Source organism: Stenella coeruleoalba, assembly GCF_951394435.1.
Source record: "Stenella coeruleoalba genome assembly, chromosome: 20".
Taxonomy (NCBI): domain Eukaryota; kingdom Metazoa; phylum Chordata; class Mammalia; order Artiodactyla; family Delphinidae; genus Stenella; species Stenella coeruleoalba.
In genome coordinates this window covers 11,712,432-11,735,021 of record NC_137166.1, presented here as the reverse complement: position 1 = coordinate 11,735,021, position 22,590 = coordinate 11,712,432, and the positions used below count along the sequence as shown (strand labels likewise).

Below are 22,590 nucleotides of genomic sequence, written 5' to 3'. Positions count from 1 at the left end.
TGATCTTAGTGGAAATAGTTTCAGTTTTTCACCATTGAGAAGGATATTGGCTGTGGGTTTGTCATATATGGCCTTTATTATGTTGAGGTAAGTTCCCTCTATGCCTACTTTCTGTAGGGTTTTTGTCATAAAGGGGGGTAAAATTTTGTCAGAAGCTTTCTCTGCATCTATTAAGATGATCATATGGTTTTTCTCCTTCAATTTGTTAATATGGTGTATCACATTGATTGATTTGCATATATTGAAGAATCCTTGCATTCCTGGGATAAACCCCACTTGATCATGGTGTATGATCCTTTTAATGTACTGTTAGATTCTGGTTGCTAGTATTTTGTTGAAGATTTTTGCATCTGTGTTCATCAGTGATATTGGCCTCTAGTTTTCTTTCTTTGTGACATCTTTGTCTGGTATGGTCTCAGGGTGATGGTGGCCTCGTAGAAGGTGTTTGGGAGTGTTCCTCCTTCTGCTGTGTTTTGGAAGAGTTTGAGAAGGACAGGTGTTAGCTCTTCTCTAAATGTTTGATAGAATTCGCCTGTGAAGCCATCTGGTCCTGGGCTTTTGTTTGTTGGAGGCTTTTTAATCACAGTCTCAGTTTCACTGCTTGTGATTGGTCTGTTTATATTTTCTATTTCTGCCTGGTTCAGTCTCGGAAGGTTGTGCTTTGCTAAGAATTTGTCCATTTCTTCCAGGTTGTCCATTTTATTGGCATATAGTTACTTGTAGTAATCTCTCAGGATCCTTTGTATTTCTGCAGTGTCAGTTGTTATTTCTCCTTTTTTATATCTAATTCTATTGATTTGAGTCTTCTCCCTTTTTTTCTTGATGAGTCTAGCTAATGGTTTATCAATTTTGTTTATCTTCTCAAAGAACCAACTTTTAGTTTTATTGATCTTTGCTATTGTTTACTTCATTTCTTTTTCATTTATTTCTGATCTGATCTTTATGATTTCTTTCCTTCTGCTAACTTTTGGGGTTTTTTTTTTTCTTTCTAATTGCCTTACGTGTAAGATTAGGTTGTTTATTTGAGATGTTTCTTGTTTATTGAGGTAGGATTGTATTGCTATAAACTTCGCTCTTAGAACTGCTTTTGCTGCATCCCATAGGTTTTGGGTCATCGTGTTTTCATTGTCATTTGTTTCTAGGTATTTTTTGATTTCCTCTTTGATTTCTTCAGTGATCTCTTGGTTATTAAGTAGTGTTTTGTTTAGCCTCCATGTGAATGTATTTTTTACAGATTTTTTCCTCTAATTGATATCTAATCTCATAGCGTGTGGTCAGGAAAGATGCTTTATACAATTTCAGTTTTCTTTAATTTACCAATGTTTGATTGGGAGAATATTCCATGAGCACTTGAGAAGAAAGTGGATTCTGTTGTTTTTGGATGGAATATCCTGTAAATATCAAATAAGTCCATCTAGTTTAATGTGTCATTTAAAGCTGTGTTTCTTTATTTCTTTTCATTTTGGTTGATCTGTCCATTGGTGAAAGTGGGGTGTTACAGTCCCCTACTATGGTTGTGTTACTGTCGATTTCCCTTTTTATGGCTGTTAGCATTTGCCTTATATATTGAGGTGAACCTGTGTTGAGTGCATAAATATTTACAATTGTTATATCTTCTTCTTGGATTGATCCCTTGATCGTTATGTAGTGTCTTTCTTTATCTCTTGTAATAGTCTTTATTTTAAAATCTATTTTGTCTGATATGGGAATTGCTACTCCAGCTTTCTTTTGATTCCCATTTCCATGGAATATCTTTTTCCTTCCCCTCACTTTCAGTCTGTATGTGTCCCTAGGTCTGACTTGGGCCTCTTGTAGACAGCATATATATGGATCTTGTGTTTGTATCCATTCAGCCAGGCTCTTTCTCTTGTTTGGAGCATTTAATCCATTTACACCTAAGGTAATTATCGATATGTATGTTCCTATTACCATTTCCTTGATTGTTTTGGGTTTGTTATTGTAGGTCTTTTCCTTCTCATGTGTTTCCTGCCTAGAGAAGTTCCTTTAGCATGTGTTGTAAAGCTGATTTGGTAGTGCTGAATTCTCTTAGCTTTTGCTTGTCTGTAAAAGTTTTAATTTCTCCATCAAATCTGAATGAGATCCTTGCTGGGTAGAGTAATCTTGGTTGTAGGTTTTTCCCTTTCATCACTTTAAATATGTCCTGCCACTCCCTTCTGGCTTGCAGAGTTTCTGCTGAAAGATCAGCTGTTAACCCTATGGGGATACCCTTGTATGTTATTTGTTGTTTTTCCCTTGCTGCTTTTAATATTTTTTTCTTTGTATTTAATTTTTGATAGTTTGGTTAGTATGTGTCTTGGCCTGTTTCTCCTTGGATTTATCCTGAATATGACTCTCTGCACTTCCTGGTCTTGATTGACTGTGTCCTTTCCCATATTGCAGAAGTTTTCAACTATAATCTCTTCTAATATTTTCTCTGTCCCTTTCTTTTTCTTTTCTTCTGGAACCCCTATAATTCAAATGTTGGTGTGTTTAATGTTGACCCAGAGGTCTCTGAGACTCTCCTCAATTCTTTTCATTCTTATTATTCTGCTCTGCAGTAGTTAGTTCCACTATTTTATCTTTGAGGTCATTTGTCCATTCTTCTGCCTGAGTTATTCTTCTATTGATTCCTTCTAGAGAATTTTTTATTTTATTTATTCTGTTGTTCATCATTGTTGTTTGCTCTTTAGTTCTTCTAGGTCCTTGTTAAACATTTCTGGTATTTTTTCCATTCTATTTCCAAGATTTTGATCATCTTTACTATCATTACTCTGAATTCTTTTTCAGGTAGACTGCGTATTTCCTCTTCATTTGTTTGGTTTGGTGGGTTTTAACCTTGCTCCTTCATGTGCTTTGTGTTTCTCTGTCTTCTCATTTTGCTTAACTTACTGTGTTTGGGGTCTCCTTTTCGCAGGCTGCAAGTTCATATTTCCAGTTGTTTTTGGTGTCTGTCCCCAGTGGCTAAGGTTGGTTCAGTGGGTTGTGTAGGCTTCCTAGTGGAGGGGTCTAGTGCCCATGTTCTGGTGCATTAGACTGGATCTTGTCTTTTTTGTAGACAGAACCACATCTGGTGGTGTGTTTTGGGGTTTCTGTGACCTTATCATGATTTTAGGCAGCCATTTTGCTAATAGGTGGGGTTGTGTTCCTGTCTTGCTAGTTGTTTGGCGTAGGGTGTCCAGCACTGTAAATTGCTGGTTGTTCAGTGGAGCTGGGTCTTAGTGTTGAGATGGAGCTCTCTGGGAGAGCTTTCCCTGTTTGATAATTACATGGAGCCAGGAGGTCTCTGGTGAACTAATGTCCTGAACTTGGCTCTCCCACCTCAGAGGCACAGGCTAGACACCCAGTTGGAGCACCAAGACCCTGCAGCCACATGGCTCAGAAGGAAAGGGAGAATAAAAGAAAGAAAGAAAGGCAGACAGACAGAAAGAAAGAAAGAAAGATAAAGTAAAATAAAATAAAATAAAGTTATTAAAATAAAAAATAATTATTAAAAATTAAATATTTAAAAGGTAATAAAAAAAGAAAAATAAATATAAAGAAAGAAAGAAAGAAGAGATCAACCAAACCAGAAAATAAATCCACTAATGATAAGAAGCATTAAAAAGTATGCAAAAAAAAAAAAAAAAGAAACAAAGAACGGGCAGACAGAAGCCTAGGACAGTTGGTAAAAGTGAAGCTATGCAGACAAAATCAGACAAAGAAGCATACACATACACCTTCACAAAAAGAGAAAAAGAAAAAAATATATATCGTTGCCCCCGAAGTCCACTGTCTCAATTTTGGGATGATTCGTTGTCTATTCAGGTATTCCACCGATGCAGGGTTCATCAAGTTGATTGTGGAGATTTTATCTGCTGCTCCTGAGGCTGCTGGGAGAGACTTCCCTTGCTCTTCTTTGTTCGCACAGCTTCTGGGGTTCAGCTTTGGATTTGGCCCTGCCTCTGCTTTAAAGTAGCAGCTGATTAGGGGGCTCTGCTCACTCAGGCTGGGGGGAGGGAGGGGCACGGAGTGCATGGCGAGCCTGCGGCGGCAGATGATGGTGTGAGGTTGCAACAGCATGAGGCACGCTGTGTTCTCCCGGGGAAGTTGTCCCTGGATCATGGGACCCTGGCAGTGGCGGGCTGCACAGGCTCCTGGTAGGAGAAGTATGGACAGTGACCTGTGCTTGCACACAGGGTTCTTGGTGGGTGCAGCAGGAGCCTTAGCATCCCATGCCCGTCTCTGGGGTCTGTGCTGATAGCTGCGGCTCACGCCTGTCTCTGGAGCTCTTTAAGCAGCGCTCTGAATCCCCTCTCCTTGCATTCCCTGAAACAATGGTCTCTTGCCTCTTCGGCAGGTACAGACTTTTTCCCGGACTCTGTCCCGGCTAGCTGTGGCACGCTAACCCCCTTCAGGTTGTGTTCACGCATCAAACCCCGCTCCTCTCCCTGGGTTCCGACCTCCGAAGCCCGAGCCTCAGCCCCCAGCCCCAGCCCACCCCGGCGTGTGAGCAGATAAGCCTCTCGGGCTGGTGAGTGCTGGTCGGCACGGATCCTCTGTAAGGGAATCTCTGAGCTTTGCCCTCCGCACCCCTGTTGCTGCGTTCTCCTCCGTGGTCCCTCCGCTACCCACTCCGCTACCCACAGTCTCCCCCCGCGAAGGGCCTTCCTAGTGTGTGGAAACCTTTCCTCCTTCACAGCCGTCTCCCCACTTGTGCAGGTCCCGTCCCTATTCTTTTGTCTCTGATCTTTCTTTTTTCTTTTGCCCTACCCAGGTACGTGGGGAGTTTCTTGCCTTTTGGGAGGTCTGAGGTCTACTGTCAGCCTTCAGTAGGTGTTCTGTAGGAGCTGTTCCACATGTAGATGTATTTCAGATGTATTTGTTGGGAGGAATGTGATTTCCACGTCTTACTCCTCTGCCGTCTTGCAGGTCTCCCCTCTTTCATTTTCTGTAATGCTCCCAAAGAGTTTTGAAATTAGAGAATGTCAGTATGGTAAAAACAAACAAACAAAGCAGATTTTAGCTATACACCATCAATATGAAAACTTTCTGGAATTTTTAAATGTTAAATACAATTAAAGAGGTTTTTGTTTATTAGATTTCTGCTAAAAGATTAGGTAAAGCAAACTAAAAAAGAAAGTTCATTATAAAATATTGATAATTCCAAGGAAGGTTTAACCTCTTAATAATTTTGGAGAAATTGTAAAATTAATTTTTGAACAGTTAATGAAGTATCAGGGAATCTCTGATATAGCTTTATGAGGAGAGAACACAAATGAATAAAGTTTCGTATCCAGGAACTGCAGATAGATAGGTTGATAGACATAATTCAAAAATATAATGGTTATGTGGTAATAAGACATATTTATATTTCAAAATTTCCCACTAAAATAATGAGGAGACTCATCAGGACCTTGATTCTTAAAATATTTTTAGACTGTTTATTTACAAAAGTAAATAATAGTTTAATTCAACTATTATTGAAAAAATTAGGAACAGAAAGAGAAGTTAAAATTTATAGAAGACTTACCTGATACATTTGCAATGATGCATCTGTAAAATAATTTCCAGTTCTACTTTGGAAAACAAGACTTTTAACTGGGTCTGTTTATCAGATGGCACGCTGACCTGAAACAATACTGTGCTTAAATATTCTATCTTACTATCCCCATAAAACAGCAGATATTCTAAAAAACTCAAATTCTTTGGAAACTAGTAACTTACAAAATAATGTCTACAAGTATCATAATAAATTGTTCAAATGAACTGAAATGTAAATTGCATATTCTTTCAGTCATCCGTTTATTTGTTAAAAAACACACATTGAGTTCCTATGTATTAATCAGTGTGATGTACAACATTTAGATGTTGTATCGTACTTCCCTTATTCAGTACTAATGTTAGGCCACTAAAACACCAGTTTTACCATTTTAAAACACTCTCTAGCCAGACCAGTGAAAACCTGGTTTGCAAATGTATTTCATTAGCACAAGCCCAACTGCATTAAGCCTCGCTTACTAGGTTGCCTTCCCATTCTTCCTACTGGATTCTTACCGTTTTCTTTTATTCCTCTTCTCCTCCCCCCGCCCCCTGCCCCACTCTACAATCCTGGTCATTTTCAACTTTCTAAAAGTTTAAAAAATAAAATATTTTGGTATTTTTAAATGAATGATGTAGTTAACTAAAAAAACAACAACAAAAAATAATATATTCTACAGAAAGCGGGTGCTTCCAGGCTGTGGTTGGTTCTATGAAACCATTTAGCTCAGATCAACAGGCAGTTTTCATGGCTCAGAATTTCCTTCTAGTATTTTACCTAGACACCCTTTCCATGTACAAAGATCTTGAATGCTGTCCATTAAATATATATCCCAAGGTAAAATGTGAACTTGTCAAACACAGAACAAATGCACCATACTCCTTGTGACCAGCAGGTGGGCCGAGAGGGGGCCTTGTTACTCATACAGACCCTGAGGTTCTGCTGCCCACCTGCAGCAGGGCAGAAGATCAAGATAGCCACCAATCTCCAACATCATGTCTTATTTTGTATAAAATCTTCATTTTCTTCAGCCTTGAGAGAATCAAATGCAGTGCTTAACCCCATTTCTAGACACTAAGTGCCCACAGTGTGCATGTATATGTTCTGTCCCTGCTGGTTCAGGTAAGGAACAGCCATTTAAGAAATGCTTATTGCCTCTTTATGTAGGCAGAATGCAGGGCAGTGTTAATGACACTTTTGCTGAATTTGCTCTTTGCTGCCTGCTACTGGGCAGTTCATCCTTTCATTTCAAGGAATCAAATTTCTCTTCATATTTGCCTTGACCAAATGAGTAAAGGATGAGTAACTAGTTGTCGTCGTTATCATCATCATTTCTCTGTACATTTCCATTCTTGTATCTTGAGTGATAAAGCTGCACTTTGCTATAAGAATGAGTTTTCCATTTTCACTGCTCTGTAAACCAGACAGGGGTTCCCAGTTAGAACCAGGATGATGGAGATCACATTTTTCTGAGAAAAAAAATGTGCACCCAATATTTCAGGAAACTGTTGCTCAAAACAGCTAGTTTTGAAGCCACAGGCGCCCTTATATTTGGCCTGTTTAGATAACACACTGACATTTAGCCCATGCCACCGGTGCCTGCCAACTTTCTGTGAACAGTAGGACAGACCACCGTGAGAAGTCATAGAAGTCAGCTCAATATACAAAGGTCAAAACTTTTCTCATATAGAAAAGTTTCTCCAAATCAATGGCTCTTTTCTCTTCTCTCATTGTATGCTAAATACACACATTTATTAATAATTTTGCCTCATGAAACTTTTATAAAAGCATATTCATTGCCAGAGGGAAAGCATTTTGAAACCAAAAACACTTTGAGAAAACTGTTTCTCCTTCTGCCCTATTTTGTAAAGACTTTTCCCCCTTTATGTTTTCCATTAATACTCTATATTATGATACACAAACATTAATGTGGATCGGAATTTCTAAGTTAACATACATTTCAAAGCCATTAGAAAAAGCACAGACTGTGGTTGCTCTTTTTATGAGAATGGAGATTGTAGGCAGCTGTTTTCAAAAGCACTAACGTACTTCAAGCAGTGATGTAATATCTAATGTGCATAACCTTTTTAAACCTGGTAATATAGAAGACATTTAGATTTACTGTGGAAATATGTCTCAATTTTACTTCCTGCAAAAAAAAAAAATTACAGAGAGGCATGTGGAGTTTTGTTTTTCCATTTGGTACCTAAATACCATGGCCCATACATATCCACAACTGGGATAAATTTGGCAATTATTTTTTTAAATAAATTTATTTTATTTATTTATATTTGGCTGTATTGGGTCTTTGCTGCTGTGTGTGGGCTTTCTCTAGTCGCGGTGAGTGGGGCCTACTCTTTGTTGTGGTGCGCGGCCTTCTCATGGTGGTGCTGTCTCTTGTTGCAGAACACACTTCAGGCACGCGGGCTTCAGTAGTTGGGGCACTTGGGCTCCAGTAGTTGTGGCTCACGGGCTCTAGAGCACAGGCTCAGTAGCTGTGGCGTACGGCCTTAGTTGCTCCGCGGCATGTGGGATCTTCCTGGACCAGGGCTTGAACCTGTGTCCCCTGCATTGGCAGGTGGATTCTTAACCACTGCGCCACCAGGGGGGCCCAGCAATTATCCTTTTGGCCTAACAAAAGGTATAAGAAACTATTCAGGATCATAAATGGTGTCCCTTTAGACTAACTGAATTGGGGATAAATATCCTGTTCAAGTGGAGACTTATTAAATTGTTTGCTCTGAAACAGTAATCCATTCTATAAATCTTAACTGAGGATCTAATTATTTTTAAAGAAGTCCTTGGGGAACAGAATTGACTGAGCCATAGTCTGTCATCTGGGAACTTCCCATTTGGAGGGGAAGAGTTAATCATGTCAATACAAGATGTATTAGTTTCCTGTTTCTGCTTAACAAATTGCCACAAACTTAATGGTTTAAAGCAACACAAACTTATTATCTTAAAGTTCTGGAATTCAGAAGTATAAAATGGGTTGGTGGGACTCTGTTCCTTTCTGAGGCTCTAGGGGAAAAATCTGTTTCCTTGCTATTTGTAGATTCTACAGTTCTCCTGCCCTCTCTGGCTCATGGCTCCTTTCTCCATCTTCAAAGTCAGCAGCATGACATCTTCAAATCTCTCTGTCTCTGCTTGTGTCATCACATCTCATTCTCTGGTTCTGACCCTTCTGCCTCCATCTTATAATGACCCTTATGACTACATCGGGACCACACTACCCCACTCCCCCAGATAATCCAGGATGATCTCCCATCTCAAAAGCCTTAGCTTAATGAGATCTGGAAAGTTCCTTTTGCCATGCAAGGTGATATATTCACAGTGGATGTCTCTTTTTTTGGTGGGGGGAGGCATATTCTGCCTATGACACAAGGTAAGCTATCTAAAGTGTTGGAGCACTGATAGAAAAAAATCTAAAGGAGGGAGGTGATTTGGAACAGGGGATGAGAGAGGTTACTGCCGAAAGAGGTGGTACTCTGGAACATTTCGCATTGCTTGAATGTTTAGGCTTTCTTAGGGGCATATCAAGAGAGGTGGGTATACTGGAGGCGTTACCAGCAGAGCAAACTGTACTACCCAATGCAAGGAAGCAAAAGATTCAGATTATGTCTCTTGACATCATGTGTTTATGAAGATGTTGAGCAGGAGAGTGAGTCCATCGGATCCCTCTTTTGGGAATATAATGTTGGCAGAAACATAGAGTTATGTGATATGTTCTCATCTTGGAGGGACATGGGGAAGCTAGACAATCAACTGGCAGTAAAGGATTTTTGAATTTTAATTTTTATTCATTGTTACAGTCATTTAAATTTCAAATTATGTTTGATCTGTAAGATGCAAAAAGTTAAGTATAAGCAAAACGTGAATAGTATTATATTTAATATACATACATTTAGGGTGCATGTACGTTTTTTTACTTCAACTTTCTTCCAAATGCCTCAAACCCAACAACAACAACAACAATAACAGTAGTGATACCCATTCCCAGTGAGGTTAGAGATGTCTGGTTCAGGGTACACCTCAGACTGGGGAGAAATGGGAGTCAGGTTTAGTCAGAAACTGCAACAGCAGAGGAGTCAGAAGTTAGATATCCTATTATTTTCTACCTTCTTCCACTTTGTAGAGGTAAAAACTATAGAACTTTTTGAATCGTTTGTGATTTTTAAAATTATAAATTTGGGGATGTGGATCCTGAGACAGTGTCAAAATATTAGATCTTAATGACTGACGGTGTAACCTGAATTAAGGCCCAGAATACAGAATAAAGAGAAATCAAGTGAGAAAATAATGAAACATAAAGTAATACTCTCAAAGATTAAAGTGGTAAATGCTAACCATGAAGTTTTGGTGGATAAAAGGATAATTTATCTCTGTGGTATTATGTACTAAGTTCCTTTAGTCAAGAGATAGAGGTAATTGAAGAATGGTAATTCACAGGGCAGGGTACACTTCCCATAGCTTTGACATTTACTTAGTCAGTGACTGGTGATCACAAAACAGAGTTTGTCTGTAATATATGGATGATGCTCTTTCCTATCCCATATTGCTGTTTTTAGAAACCAGTGAATTAATAATTGTACATAATATTTAATTAGTACTCAGTAAATACAAGGCATTAAAAAGGATACTCTATAAAATGTTTTATTTATTTTTAAAGACTTTTTTTTGATGTGGACCATTTTTAAAGTCTTTATTGAATTTGTTACAATATTGCTTCTGTTTTATGTTTTGGTTTTTTGGCCCTGAGGCATGTGGGATCTTAGCTCCCTGACCAGGGATTGAACCCGCACCCCCTGCACTGGAAGGCGAAGTCTTAACCACTGGACTGCCAGGGAAGTCCCTATAAAATGTTTTATATAATAAAGTTTATATAACAAAATGTTTTATATAATAAATCACACAAATATATAGTAAGCACATGTAAATGTTCGTTTAGTCCATTAATGAGGGAAAAACACCCAAAATGTTAAAGCTGGTTTAAAAGAATTCAAAATATACTGTACATTTAAACAAAAACAAAAAATGCTGGCATAAGATCACCAAATAATAGTACAGAATTGGTTTAGTGTCCTACAAGGCAATACAACCTTAAGTTTGGGGACTATCTTTTCTACTAGACAAAAATCATTGGCAGCTTTAACAGACAAAACAACTCTACAAGTTAATATGAAATTTCCTGGAATCTGGCCTCGAATTAATAATAAATACATAGTTAAAAAAAAAAGGCAGATTCCCCTTTAGAATTAATAGTCATTGTCTTGTGGAGACCCATTCAAAAGTGCTCCAGTATGGCAGTAAAATGACACAAAGTCATCCTTTTGCCTTCTTTCCAAGTTTTAAATAATAATACTTTTATGTTCATTATGCAGTGAGAGAGTTGAGTTTTAGAAACGATTCCACTTATCCAAGGTAAAAACATTTATTAATAGAGAAACCAGGATTTTAACATACATAGTTCGGATGTGAATAATTATTGATAACAATTGCTCACATGTATTGAGGCTTAGTAATATACTGTATTGTGGACTCGCCTAAATGTTTTACATTAATAACTCATTTAATTCTCACAGTAAACTTGGGGTGGGTTCTGATTCCATCCCCATTTCCAAATAGAAAACGATTGTTTGCCAGCTATATCTACTAATTGGAATGAGAAAAAGTTAAAGCCATTGGCAGTACATATTGCACTGAGAATTATCTATCTTCATCCAGCTGTGTTACTTGAGCAGAATATGCTGGGCCTTGGATGGAAACATAATGCTGTTCACTGAGCTAATTAAATTTGCTGTGTCCTGCAAATCACCATGATGAAGAGACTAGAGAATATATGGATTATTTGTTTTTTGAGAGTCTTAATTTAGTGATTCATATTTTCTCCCTCAATTTTCTTCCTTTTTTGAATTTTGTTTATTGATTATATCATACCAATTTGATTCATGTTTAAGCCTTGAAATCATCTCAAGGACGCCACTTCTCCACCTATTTAATTATATGTAGTTACTGACCATATCTTATAGTTCTACTTCTCCAAAGCAATGAAAGCTTAAGATTAATAGTAGCATTTCTCTAACTCAACCTGATCCCATCTATTCCTTTCCAAGCCATCTTCTACATCAGTTATCTCTGATCTCAACTAAGACAAAATAGGGCTGTTGTTGGTACTGGTAATGTTAATATTATTTTTAGTATCAGAATTGAGGTATTCGGCAGAAATTAAAGAGTCACAGGAAGGTGTATGTACCAAACAGATACATACACGTTTATAATTTATGGACATGTTCTATTGTACTGAAATAGTATGAACATTGTAAAATGCAACACATTTGAAATTACAGATATGAAGTAAAAATAAATCAGTGCTAGTTGATTTCCTTGAACCCTACCCATCTCCATCCAGAGTGTGCACATTTCACTTAGGAGATCATAACTCTAAATTGCTGCCAACATTATCTTTTCAGAAGAGATACCTGTTGGTCCCACTCTCTTACTCAACCTCTTTGAACACACGCCAAGAATCAAAATCTCCTGCCCCTCATTCTGACTTACTTTTTCTAACATAGTTCTCTCTGTTTGGAAAGTCTTTTTTCTTGCCCATCTTTTTCCATAGCCATCTATCAACGTTAATTAAATACACCCAAGGTAGCACATGTTTCTTTATGGTCCTTTTCCATCCTTCTGTTCTACCAGTCTCTCTTCACTATTTCTATATTAAGTACTACCTTTGTTATAACAGTATGACAGTTGACACTGTGGTGACACTATCAAAGTCTTTCTCCCCAAGTGAAACTGTGAGAAGAAAGACCGAAGCTAAGTCTTTGTTTTCTTAGTAGTCCTTTGCAACAGTGGATGTTCCATAATGGGATATCAAATAATTACCTTGTTGGAGAGCAAATGAGTCAGACTTGAATTAGTTCCCACTTGAACAAGTATTTTTATATTCACTTCTGATTAAATCCCAGAAATCCCTTTCATGTTTATTTGATCATCCTGATTGCTTTGTCATATTTCCACTTGATTGAGATGGTGACGTGCAGAGAGATTCATGCTATTCTAACAGATGGGTTTCTCTAAATGGGTCAAGATATTATGAAAGGAAAAGTTCGCACAACTCTCAACTGTTTTCTTCAGGAAACAGAATCAAAACATGGCTTCATGCTGAAACCAAATTTCTCTTTCGCTGTATTTGAAAAGGTTATGTTTGAAGCAGTTTAGTAATTTCTAAAGAGCTTCCTTCTACCCCCGCTTACATAAAAACAGCAACCACAACTTTTTGCTTTTTCTAATGGTTTAAAATTTAACTTAGTCATTCTAATACACTGTCATGTTTTCATATCATGATAAATATTTAATGTTAATGGAAAAGAAGCATATATTTTGAACATAAATGTGGGAGAAATCTTTAAAAAATAAAAAAAGAAGAAATTTAAGTTTCTAAAGGTATTTTACTTCTCAAAATGCTTTCCTACTGCTAATGAATCTGCTTTTAAAAACCTTTGTGGTATAAAATTACTAGTGAATGTGTGTTTAGCACAGGAAGTAAGAAGAGAATAAGCACCTGCTTTTGAGAAATATCTTTTCAGGTCTAGAGGAGAACAATTTTCGGTTCCGTTTGTGTCCGGAGCTGATCTGTTGCCTTAAGAATTCACAGGTGGGATTGCCCTAGTGCACAGAGAGTGTTGGTGAACACAGGGGACATGGGTCATCCATTATAGGGTTACTTCAATATATTAGAATGTAAGGACTCATATGATGTCAAGACAAATTTTCCCCTGACAACAGTTCCCCAAAAGAATGGGCACCCATCTATTCTTCGAAGAGTATGATTCCATGGTTCTCACGTAACTGAAAAATAATGAGGAAGCGCAACCTTCACCTGGTTTACATAACAGAGGGCATCATTAGACATCACTCATACAAGGATTGAAATAAACTGGAAATTTTTTGTTTATTTTATATCATTTTTCTTGTTTAGGGAGAAAAAATACAAAAGAAGAACAGTTCACTTGAAATGAAAGTTTGGACTGGCCAAGAGTAAGACATGGTGTCATAATCTGAGAGAAAATGCACACTGAGAGCCTCTATCCTGTATTATACTCATCTGCATCGAAAAGGTAATGAGCGTTTTGTCAGTGCCTGTGCTTCACCTAAATTATCAAGGAAAAGATACATACATGTGAATTTGTGAGCTTCATGACTAGGAATGGGGTCACATTCTGCTTGTGGGGGCTGTTATTGAAATAAATTGGGGTAATTAAATGCTTGATATTAGGAAGCTTTGAAGGCCTTTCTTGGTCCTTCATCCTCATGCAGATTCAAGCATCATTATGTCAATGTCAACGTGACCACCAAGGACTGACCCACCACCTCTTCTCTACCTCTGCTTCCTGGTACCCAGAGCTGATTTCATGAAATTCACAGTGCACTTGTTTTGTTTCTGACAAATTTATAGTGTGCCTTGGGATATAAATTTAATTGACTGTCATTTCAGGCTTTGTCATCAGAAAGGTCACTGGAGAAAAATACATAGGGAAATTCTGAAGTATGAAAATTGTTAGTTAATCTGAGCTTTTCATTTAAGATTTTATTTTTAGGTCCAATTTCACTGTACTATGCCAAAGGCCATTATAAAACTTGATGAAGAAATAATTTTCTTTTAAAAATGATATAACATTTAATTGTAATTCTAATTATATTCAACTTATTGGTAATATTAAGGTATATTTTGAATGGAGGCTGAGTTCTTTCTGCTTTATTCCTTGGCGACAGTGGAACTGTGAAGCCATTGAAGTTGAATGGTTTTTAGAATTATGTACTGACCTCTTACTATACTTTGTTAAATTTACTTCCCTGGCTGGTGTGAAAAACTGTTTAAATGTATGTATTTTACAGATTACTTGCATTTCAAATCAAAGGAAGGAAAGATATATAATTGGAAATGTGGTTTTCTTGAATTTCCTTATTTTTAAATATATATATTAAGTTACTTCTACTTAGTCTTTGGGTGGCATTTTACTTCATAATCATTTCCTCAAATGTATGCAAAATTGTTGTCCATATTTATTTTTCCTCTTTTCTGCTGTAATTGCTTTACTTACATTCTTCAAAAATTCTCCTTTTCATGGGTAACTAAATAGAAGTAAACATTAATTTGCTGTCTCCAAAGAAAAGTCAACATAATAGCCTCAACTTGCTTTCACTCATTTGCATGTTCATTGTTTTTATTTTTCAATGAATACTGAGTGCTTCTTGTATACGTATAATTTACTGGGTGCAAGAAAGAATTAAAATAAGATGGGTGGTGCAAACTAGCTTTAAAGAATGTTGGAGGAATGTAGACACTCTAGTATTTTAGTACACATCAAAGAACAAGAACAGAAAATAAGAGGTAAATAGTGTTTATTTAAAAGGACAAGGTGGACCATTGGAAAGGACTTCTCCATGGACTAATGGAAAAGGTTCATAGAAGATAGGAAACTGCTCTGAGAGTTGAAGAATAAAGAGAATTTGGATGAGTCAGAAATTAAGTGGAAGAAATTACAGGAAATGAGATCAGCAAGAGCCATGGCAGAGTTAGGAATAGAATGGGCAACAGATTAATAGGAGCAAAGAAGAGGGTTTGTGTGGAAAGAAGGAGTTATTCAAAAGAAAAAGAAGGTTGGAGCTGATTTTACAAGGCTTTGGTTTCCAGCTCTTTCACTCATATGGGAAAGCAATACTGTCATCCCTGGGTATCTGTGTGGGATTGGTTCCAGAAACTCCCTGATACCAAAATCCACTAATGCTTAAGTCCCTTGTGTAAAATGACAGTATCCGCAGATGTAAAACCCGTGGATACAAGGGGGCCACTCTAGTCCTAAGGCACGGTGGTTCCAGACACTTCAATTTACTATTGTAACAGAGCCAACAAAATCCTTGGTGCTTTTGTGGCAGATTAATGACCACTTGATAAATATTGAGAAAGCATATTTTTTTTTAGATTTTTTAATACTGGAACTAATGGGGGATGGGGAGCTTAGTATTTGCTCAGATATACTTCCCTATCAATGCTTTAATCATTTTTTAAAGACTACTAATTGTTGCCTGAATCACAGATTTGATGAAGCAGGAATGGGTTATGCTACATCTAATTGTTCTTCATTCTCTTTTATATACTCTCATTTTATAACAATGATTTTAAAAACTTAATTTTTCATTGTAAAAATGAGTCATTTCGTATTTCTCATATTCAAAATGAAACTCAAACATGTTATCCTGGGGTGCTCTCTTTTCCTTTTTCTTATCTTAAAAGAGTTCAAAATAATGCTTGCTTTAAAAAGTTTGGCATAGTTGATATTGGTGGGCCCTGGATTTTTTCTGGCTTATTTTACGTCCTGCTGGCTGCCCTAAGCGATTGCTCCATCAGGCAGATATTAGAAATATACAAACACATGCATTTTGCTTATAGTCTTCCCATCAGAGAAACATGGAAAGCACCAGATGGATTTAAATACATCAGAGAATTGGGCTGCCCATTAGCAAATGAAATCTGACTATGGAAAATCAATGCTATAATGAACATGGGAGTGCACATGCACATATCTCTTAGAGATCCTGATTTTAATTCTTTTGGATAATGTCAAACAAGCGGCATTGGTTGCCTATTATCAGGAGTAGAAGTCTGAGCTCTTCTGACCACTGCATCATGGTATTGGAGTCACCACGAAAAATAATACAGTCAAGCACTGGATGGAAAAATGTTTTACTCACATGGAGAAGAGACAGAGCAAGATCAGCTTCAATGGTGGATATCAGTCCCCAGTGGCCAGCAGGTCCCTCCCTTCAGCTGACGGAGATTAATTGTTCTGCATGCATCCCTCTGTGCTCCAGCAGAAGGACCCTGTCCTCACCTCTTACAGAGGACAGATATAGTCATGGAGTTGTCAAGGTGCCATATGACGCACATGCTTAAGCAGAATGATGTAAGGAGCACATATCGAGTCTGAAATAGGAAAACGTTTTCCCGCATAAGGTGACAAGTTCAGCACAGGCTGTGGGGACTCTATCTCGTGGTAGGGAAGTGTGCCAGGCCCAAACCCATGCATATGGCTGAGTGGATGTCAAAAGACTGTATGCATGAGACCACCTTTCCTAACAGATAGATACCCAGAATTGGGATTGTTGAATCACGTGGTAGCTCTATTTTTGATTTTTTTTTTTTTTTTTTTTTTGCGGTACGCGGGCCTCTCACTGTTGTGGCCTCTCCCGTTGCGGAGCACAGGCTCCGGACGCGCAGGCTCAGCGGCCGTGGCTCACGGGCCCAGCCGCTCCGCGGCATGTGGGACCTTCCCGGACTGGGGCACGAACCCGTGTCCCCTGCATCGGCAGGCGGACTCTCAACCACTGCGCCACCAGGGAAGCCCCTTTATTTTTAATTTTTTGAGGAAAGCGCCATACTGTTTTCATAGTAGCTGCACCATTTTACATTTTGATCAATAACGCACAAGGGTTTCACTTTCTCCATATCTTCCCCAACACTTGTTATTTCCTGTTTTTCTGTTAAGGCCATTCTAACAGATATGAGGTGATACCTCATTTTTAAAAAATAGTTTTTGCTTTAATTATTTTGTTGTGGTAAAATATATATAATATAAAATTTGCCATTTTAACAATTTTCCCACTAAATGTTCATTTTTATTGGTATTTTTAATATTATGCCAAGGAGGTGACTGATATAGGATAATGAGTTATTAATATAAAGCCAACATTATTTTCCTTCCTCCAAAGTTTGCAGTATCTTAACATTCCAGAAATATTTCTAATATGATTTTGGTATAACACCACTGAAATATAAGATGAGGCTTTACTTGTTTTAGGGACAGTTTTCCTCTGTAGTTGCTTCTTTTTTAAAAAATTTTTATTTTATATTGGAGTATAGTTGATTTACAATGTTGTGTTAGTTTCAGGTATACAGCAAAGTGATTCAGTTATACACATACATATATCATATTCTTTTAAAGATTCTTTTCCCGTATAGATTATTACAGAGTACTGAATAGAGTTCCCTGTGTTATACAGTAGGTTCTTATTATCTATTTTATATATAGTAGTGTGTGTATATTAATCCCAAACTCCTAATTTATCCCCTCCGCTTCCCTTTGGTAGCCATAAGTTTATTTTCTAAGTCTCTGTAGTGGCTTCTAAAAGTATGGCTCGAGTCATTCATTGCAGGTCAAAAGCAGTAGTGAAAAAAACTAATATCCAGTATCCAATCAGACCAATATTCAGGCCACTACGAAATGGGTGTTTTCTTCTTTTTTTCTGCCCTTAACACAGCTCTAATCTCCTGTTATCATTGTGATTTTGATTTGTATTTTCCTGGTGATTACTGACGTTAAACATTTTTTCATATTCCTGTTGGCCATTTGTATGTCTTCTTTGGAGAGATGTCTTTTCAAGCCCTTTGCCTCTTTTAAAAGTGGGTGATTTATTTGTTTTGTTTTGTTTTGCTATTAAGTAGTAGGAGTTTCTTATGTATTTTGGAAATGAACCCTTATCAGATACATGGTTTGCAAATATTTTATCCCATTCTGTAAAGTTACCTATTCACTCCATTGATTGTTTTTTTGGCTGTGCAGAAGCTTTTGGTTTTGGTGTGGTCTAGCTTGTCTAATTTCAGGTCTTATGTTTAATTCTTTAATCCATTTTGAGTTGATTTTTGTATATGGTGTAAGATGAGCGCCCAATTTCATTCTTTTGCATATGGATATCCAATTTACCTAGTATAATTTATTGAAGAGAATTTCCTATCCCAACTGTGTGTTCCTGGCACCCTTATCAAGGATCAGTTGACTGTATGGGTGTGGGTTTATTTCTGGGATCTCTGTTCTATTCCATTGGTCTATATGCCTTTGTACCAGGACTATACTGTTTTGATTGCAGCTTTGTAATATGTTTTGAAATCAGGAAGTATGAGGCCTTCCGTTTTGTTCTTTTTTCTCAAGGTTGTTTTGGCTATTTAATGTCTTTTGTGGTTTCATATAAATTTTACATGTTTTTTTCTATTTCTGTAAAAAAAAATGCCATTAGGATTTTTAAGAGTCATTGCATTCAATCTATAGATTGCTTTGACAGTATGAACATTTTAACAATGTTGTCTTCTAATCCATGAACACGGGATGTCTTTCCATTTATATGTGTCTTCTTTAATGCCTTTCATCAATGTTTTGTAGTTTTCAGTGTAGTAAGTCTTTCTCCTCCTTGGTTAGATTTATTCTTAAGCATTTTATTCTCTTCAGTGGTACAGGTATTGTAATTGTGATTGTTTTCTTAACTTCCTTTTCAGATTGGTAATTGTTATTATATAGAAACCCAACTGGCTTTTGCATGTCTGTATGCATTTTCACTTTTAAAATGTTTTGAGGCATAGAATCTAGAGAAGAAAACCAGAAGATTGCAAAGACCAGGTTGAGGAGGTGGGAGGAGATGAGTTATGACAGAAAATCAGTGGAGACATGGGAGTCAAACAGGGTGATATAAGCTACAGTGTCACGGATAATGAGATTCAGGCCCTCAACAATGAGTTCATCCATCTTCCCTGGGTACCTGCCATTACTATGTGACAGGTACTGTAATGTGCATTGGAAACACAATGGTGAAAGTCCAAGGGCAGGAAGTAAGACTGAGTATCTAACTCTTTCAGGGACCGGAGAGAGCTTCAGTATACCTGATATACAGAGTGTTAGGTCAAGGCAATAGAAGATTTCAAGAAGAGGGGGTCAACACTGCCACATTCTGAAGATTTATTGTTAAATTAAGGGATCATGGCCACTGTGTTAGTTATAAGGCAGGCAATGGTGATACTGACAAAAGCAGTTTCAGTAGATTTGTTTTGGGTTAGAAGCTGTATTAAGGGATGTGACAGGTAAATGAAAGGAGAGGAAATAAGTGGAAAACTGAGCCCAAATCAGGTTAAGACCTTTAGTGCCTATAAGCATAAGGACAATAGAGTCCACTCTCTTAAAGATTATTTTCAATACAATTGCATTTTTCAAAATGACCCAAAATTCACATGAATTCTAGAGTTGGAATAGCTTTCTTGTATATCATGTAACTGCACAGCTCTGCATGAATACGCTGTAATGGACTCCTTGGTATTGTGTGCCTTTGCTTTGCTGATGCCCCGTGCTCACTGTACGTGGTGGTCCAGCACTTATGGGAACTCATTTCAGGAAACTGGATTTTTAAAGGAGAGGAATTAGATGCATTGAAAATGAGTTGGGAAATCAGGGTGGGGGGTTTGGGGGAAGGAAGATGTTATGTTGTTTTTCATTTGGGGAATGCTCTAGAGTTTTTATATGTTGAAGGAATGCAATCCATAAAAAGAAAACATTTGGATATGCATATGAGAAAGGATGATTGATGAAGAAAGTTTTTTTTTTTTTTTTAAACCCCACATTTGTTTATTTATTTATTTTTGGCTGTGTTGGGTCTTCGTTTCTGTGCGAGGGCTTTCTCTAGTTGTGGCAAGTGGGGGCCACTCTTCATCGTGGTGCGTGGGGCTCTCACTATCGCGGCCTCTCTCGTTGCGGAGCACAGGCTCCAGACGCGCAGGCTCAGTAGTTGTGGCTCGTGGGTCCAGTTGCTCTGTGGCATGTGGGATCTTCCCAGACCAGGGCTCGAACCCATGTCCCCTGCATTAGCAGGCAGATTCTCAACCACTGCACCACCAGGGAAGCCGTGATGAAGCAAGTTTGATGAAAAGTTGGAAAGGATAAGATTGGGAGAAGAAATGAAAAGGTTAGAATTAGTCAGCAAAACAACATACTCTCCATAGGAAGTACAGTAGGACCCCCCAAGGTGTCCACCTAGAGTATAGTGGGTTCAAGGCAAATCAATATAGTGCAAAAACATAGAGCATCCAGTGGTTTAACAAGTATACGTTACTCCTTAGTTCACATAGGTGTAGCTTTTGTAAACTATGAAACATATGCTTATGTATTCATTTATTTTTAGTGAAGTACATTATGTTTTGAGGAACTTGATCAGAGGAATCAGTTGAACTAGACCTTCTGTAGTGTTAACTTAGAAAATTTAAAATGATAGCTAGCAATTTTTTAATGATCCCTTGTGCTAGGCATTCTGCCAGGTACTCTACAAGCATCATTTTATTTCATTTTCACCACAGACCTATGTGTTAGTAACTATGAATATTGCCAAGGTCATGTAAACAGAATGTAAGCCAAGATTTGATTGTAAAGCCCCTGGTCTTATCTGTACTGATGTACTGTTTTCATTTACCATGTTTAAAGTAAGATTGAACATTCATAGTTCCTATAACCAGCTATTTTCACTGTGTATCGTAGACCGAAATGCAACTAGATTGGACCACAAAGGTAGAGGGCCAACTGGAATTCAAGAAAGGTTTGATCACACATCATCAAAACTCAGTAACTAAGCTGGAGCATTTAGTTAAATGAGCATTTAGTTAAATTAAAAGGATGCTTTATAAGCAACTGATGTAGATCAGTTTAAGAAGTGAATTTTTCATGGTGACAGATACATAAAATAACAAAGTGATAGCTATCAAAAAAAAGTTTACTGAAACTCATGAAGAAGGTTGTTTGAAAGGGACTATGCAAAAACTCAGAGGCATATAGATGGTGTCACGTACCCATGACCCTGTGAGCCCTGAGACTGTTTCTGCAGGACCGGTTCAGTTTCTGTTCTACTTCCCTCTGGTCCACCTCTCTGATGCTTTCTGCTCTCTTCTCTGTCCATTCAAAAGCCATGTACTCTTGACCCGTGTTCCATTGTCATTGTCCCTGCCATTCTGTCTACCATAGGCTCTGAAATCTATACTCCCCTTGCACAGACATGCCTGCATCACAGGAGTGATTTCAATTCAACTTTAAGCTGGGAGCTCTACTACATATGGTTTTATTTAGGCACATAACATTTCTGGTAAGGATGACCTACTGTTTTCATTTTCATTTTCCAGTTGAGTAAACTAGACCTAGGAGTGATTTTTCCGAGGTTCAACTCAGAATAATTAGTGTTGATAGCGCTTATATTCTTGCTTCCTAATGCGAAATATCATAGCCTTCTATAAGATAGTGTTACCTGGATCTAGAATTCTCCCAAGATAGTTTGGTAGCACAATGTATATTGCTTTGTGGATTTCACTCACTCACATCATAGTTCTTGGGTTTGACAGGTAAAGATGCTGAACTGTGAAGAGTGATGGAAACAATGTGTGAGTATAGGTAAGGGCACAGATGGTTGCTGAAAATTTTAATATCAAGGTGCCAGGGGTTATGAAGAATCATACTCTGAGTGTACATGTTCTGGATGTTCTCAAAATGACAGAAGCTTATGATAAATGTATGACATCCTTGATGTTATTTTTTCCTATCACATTATTATCAAAGGTTCTTAGTGCTGATTTATCACCATAAAATCTCAATGGATTTCAGTGTTGTAGAATACGTATAGAAAAATATTACTAATGCAAAACCACTATGACACAGTGAAAAGTCACTATTATAATAGCAGATTTCTTTAAGAATGCAAAAGAGCCCATTAGAAACATTTGACTGTGCTTTTCTGTTGCTGTGTTTTCTATTTTTACTTTACTTTCTCTATAATTACAAAAAAGAAGAAACTGCTATTACCACCTACTTCAGAGGCTAGAAAGGAAAATGAGTAGCAGAGATTTTTTTTCTTCTTCTTTTTCCACATGGAGCATACCAATTTTATATGACTTCTGTTGTTTATTTTATTATTAAAAGTTTTTCTAATAAGCGATTTCAAAATTATCACAAAATGCAAAAAAATTCAAAAGAAACTAATGCACTAACATTATATAATCTATCAACTTCCTAGCTGATCTCTTTCTATTTCTTTAAAGAAAATCAAATGCTTTTCTCCCCTCATTATTAGGCATACTACTAATTAGTCAGTCACATCGCTCTGCAAAGGTTCATAGAAAAATATCCCTTCCTGTTGAAAATGCAATAATTGTATGCACTACTTGCCTTCCGTCTGATGCAGCTATGTAGATGACAAGTTTAGATTCTAAGGCT

General features: G+C 37.5%; 1 protein-coding gene across 1 annotated transcript in view; it reads left to right on the top strand.

The window, feature by feature from the left end:
• CNTNAP4 (contactin associated protein family member 4) overlaps positions 1-22,590 on the top strand; it is a 589,031-nt gene that overhangs the window by 223,829 nt on the left and 342,612 nt on the right. Inside the window, exon 2 of the mRNA XM_079907172.1 lies at positions 13,503-13,641. The gene's annotated coding sequence lies outside the window, so the exon portion shown is untranslated. The remainder of the gene's footprint in view (positions 1-13,502; positions 13,642-22,590) is intronic.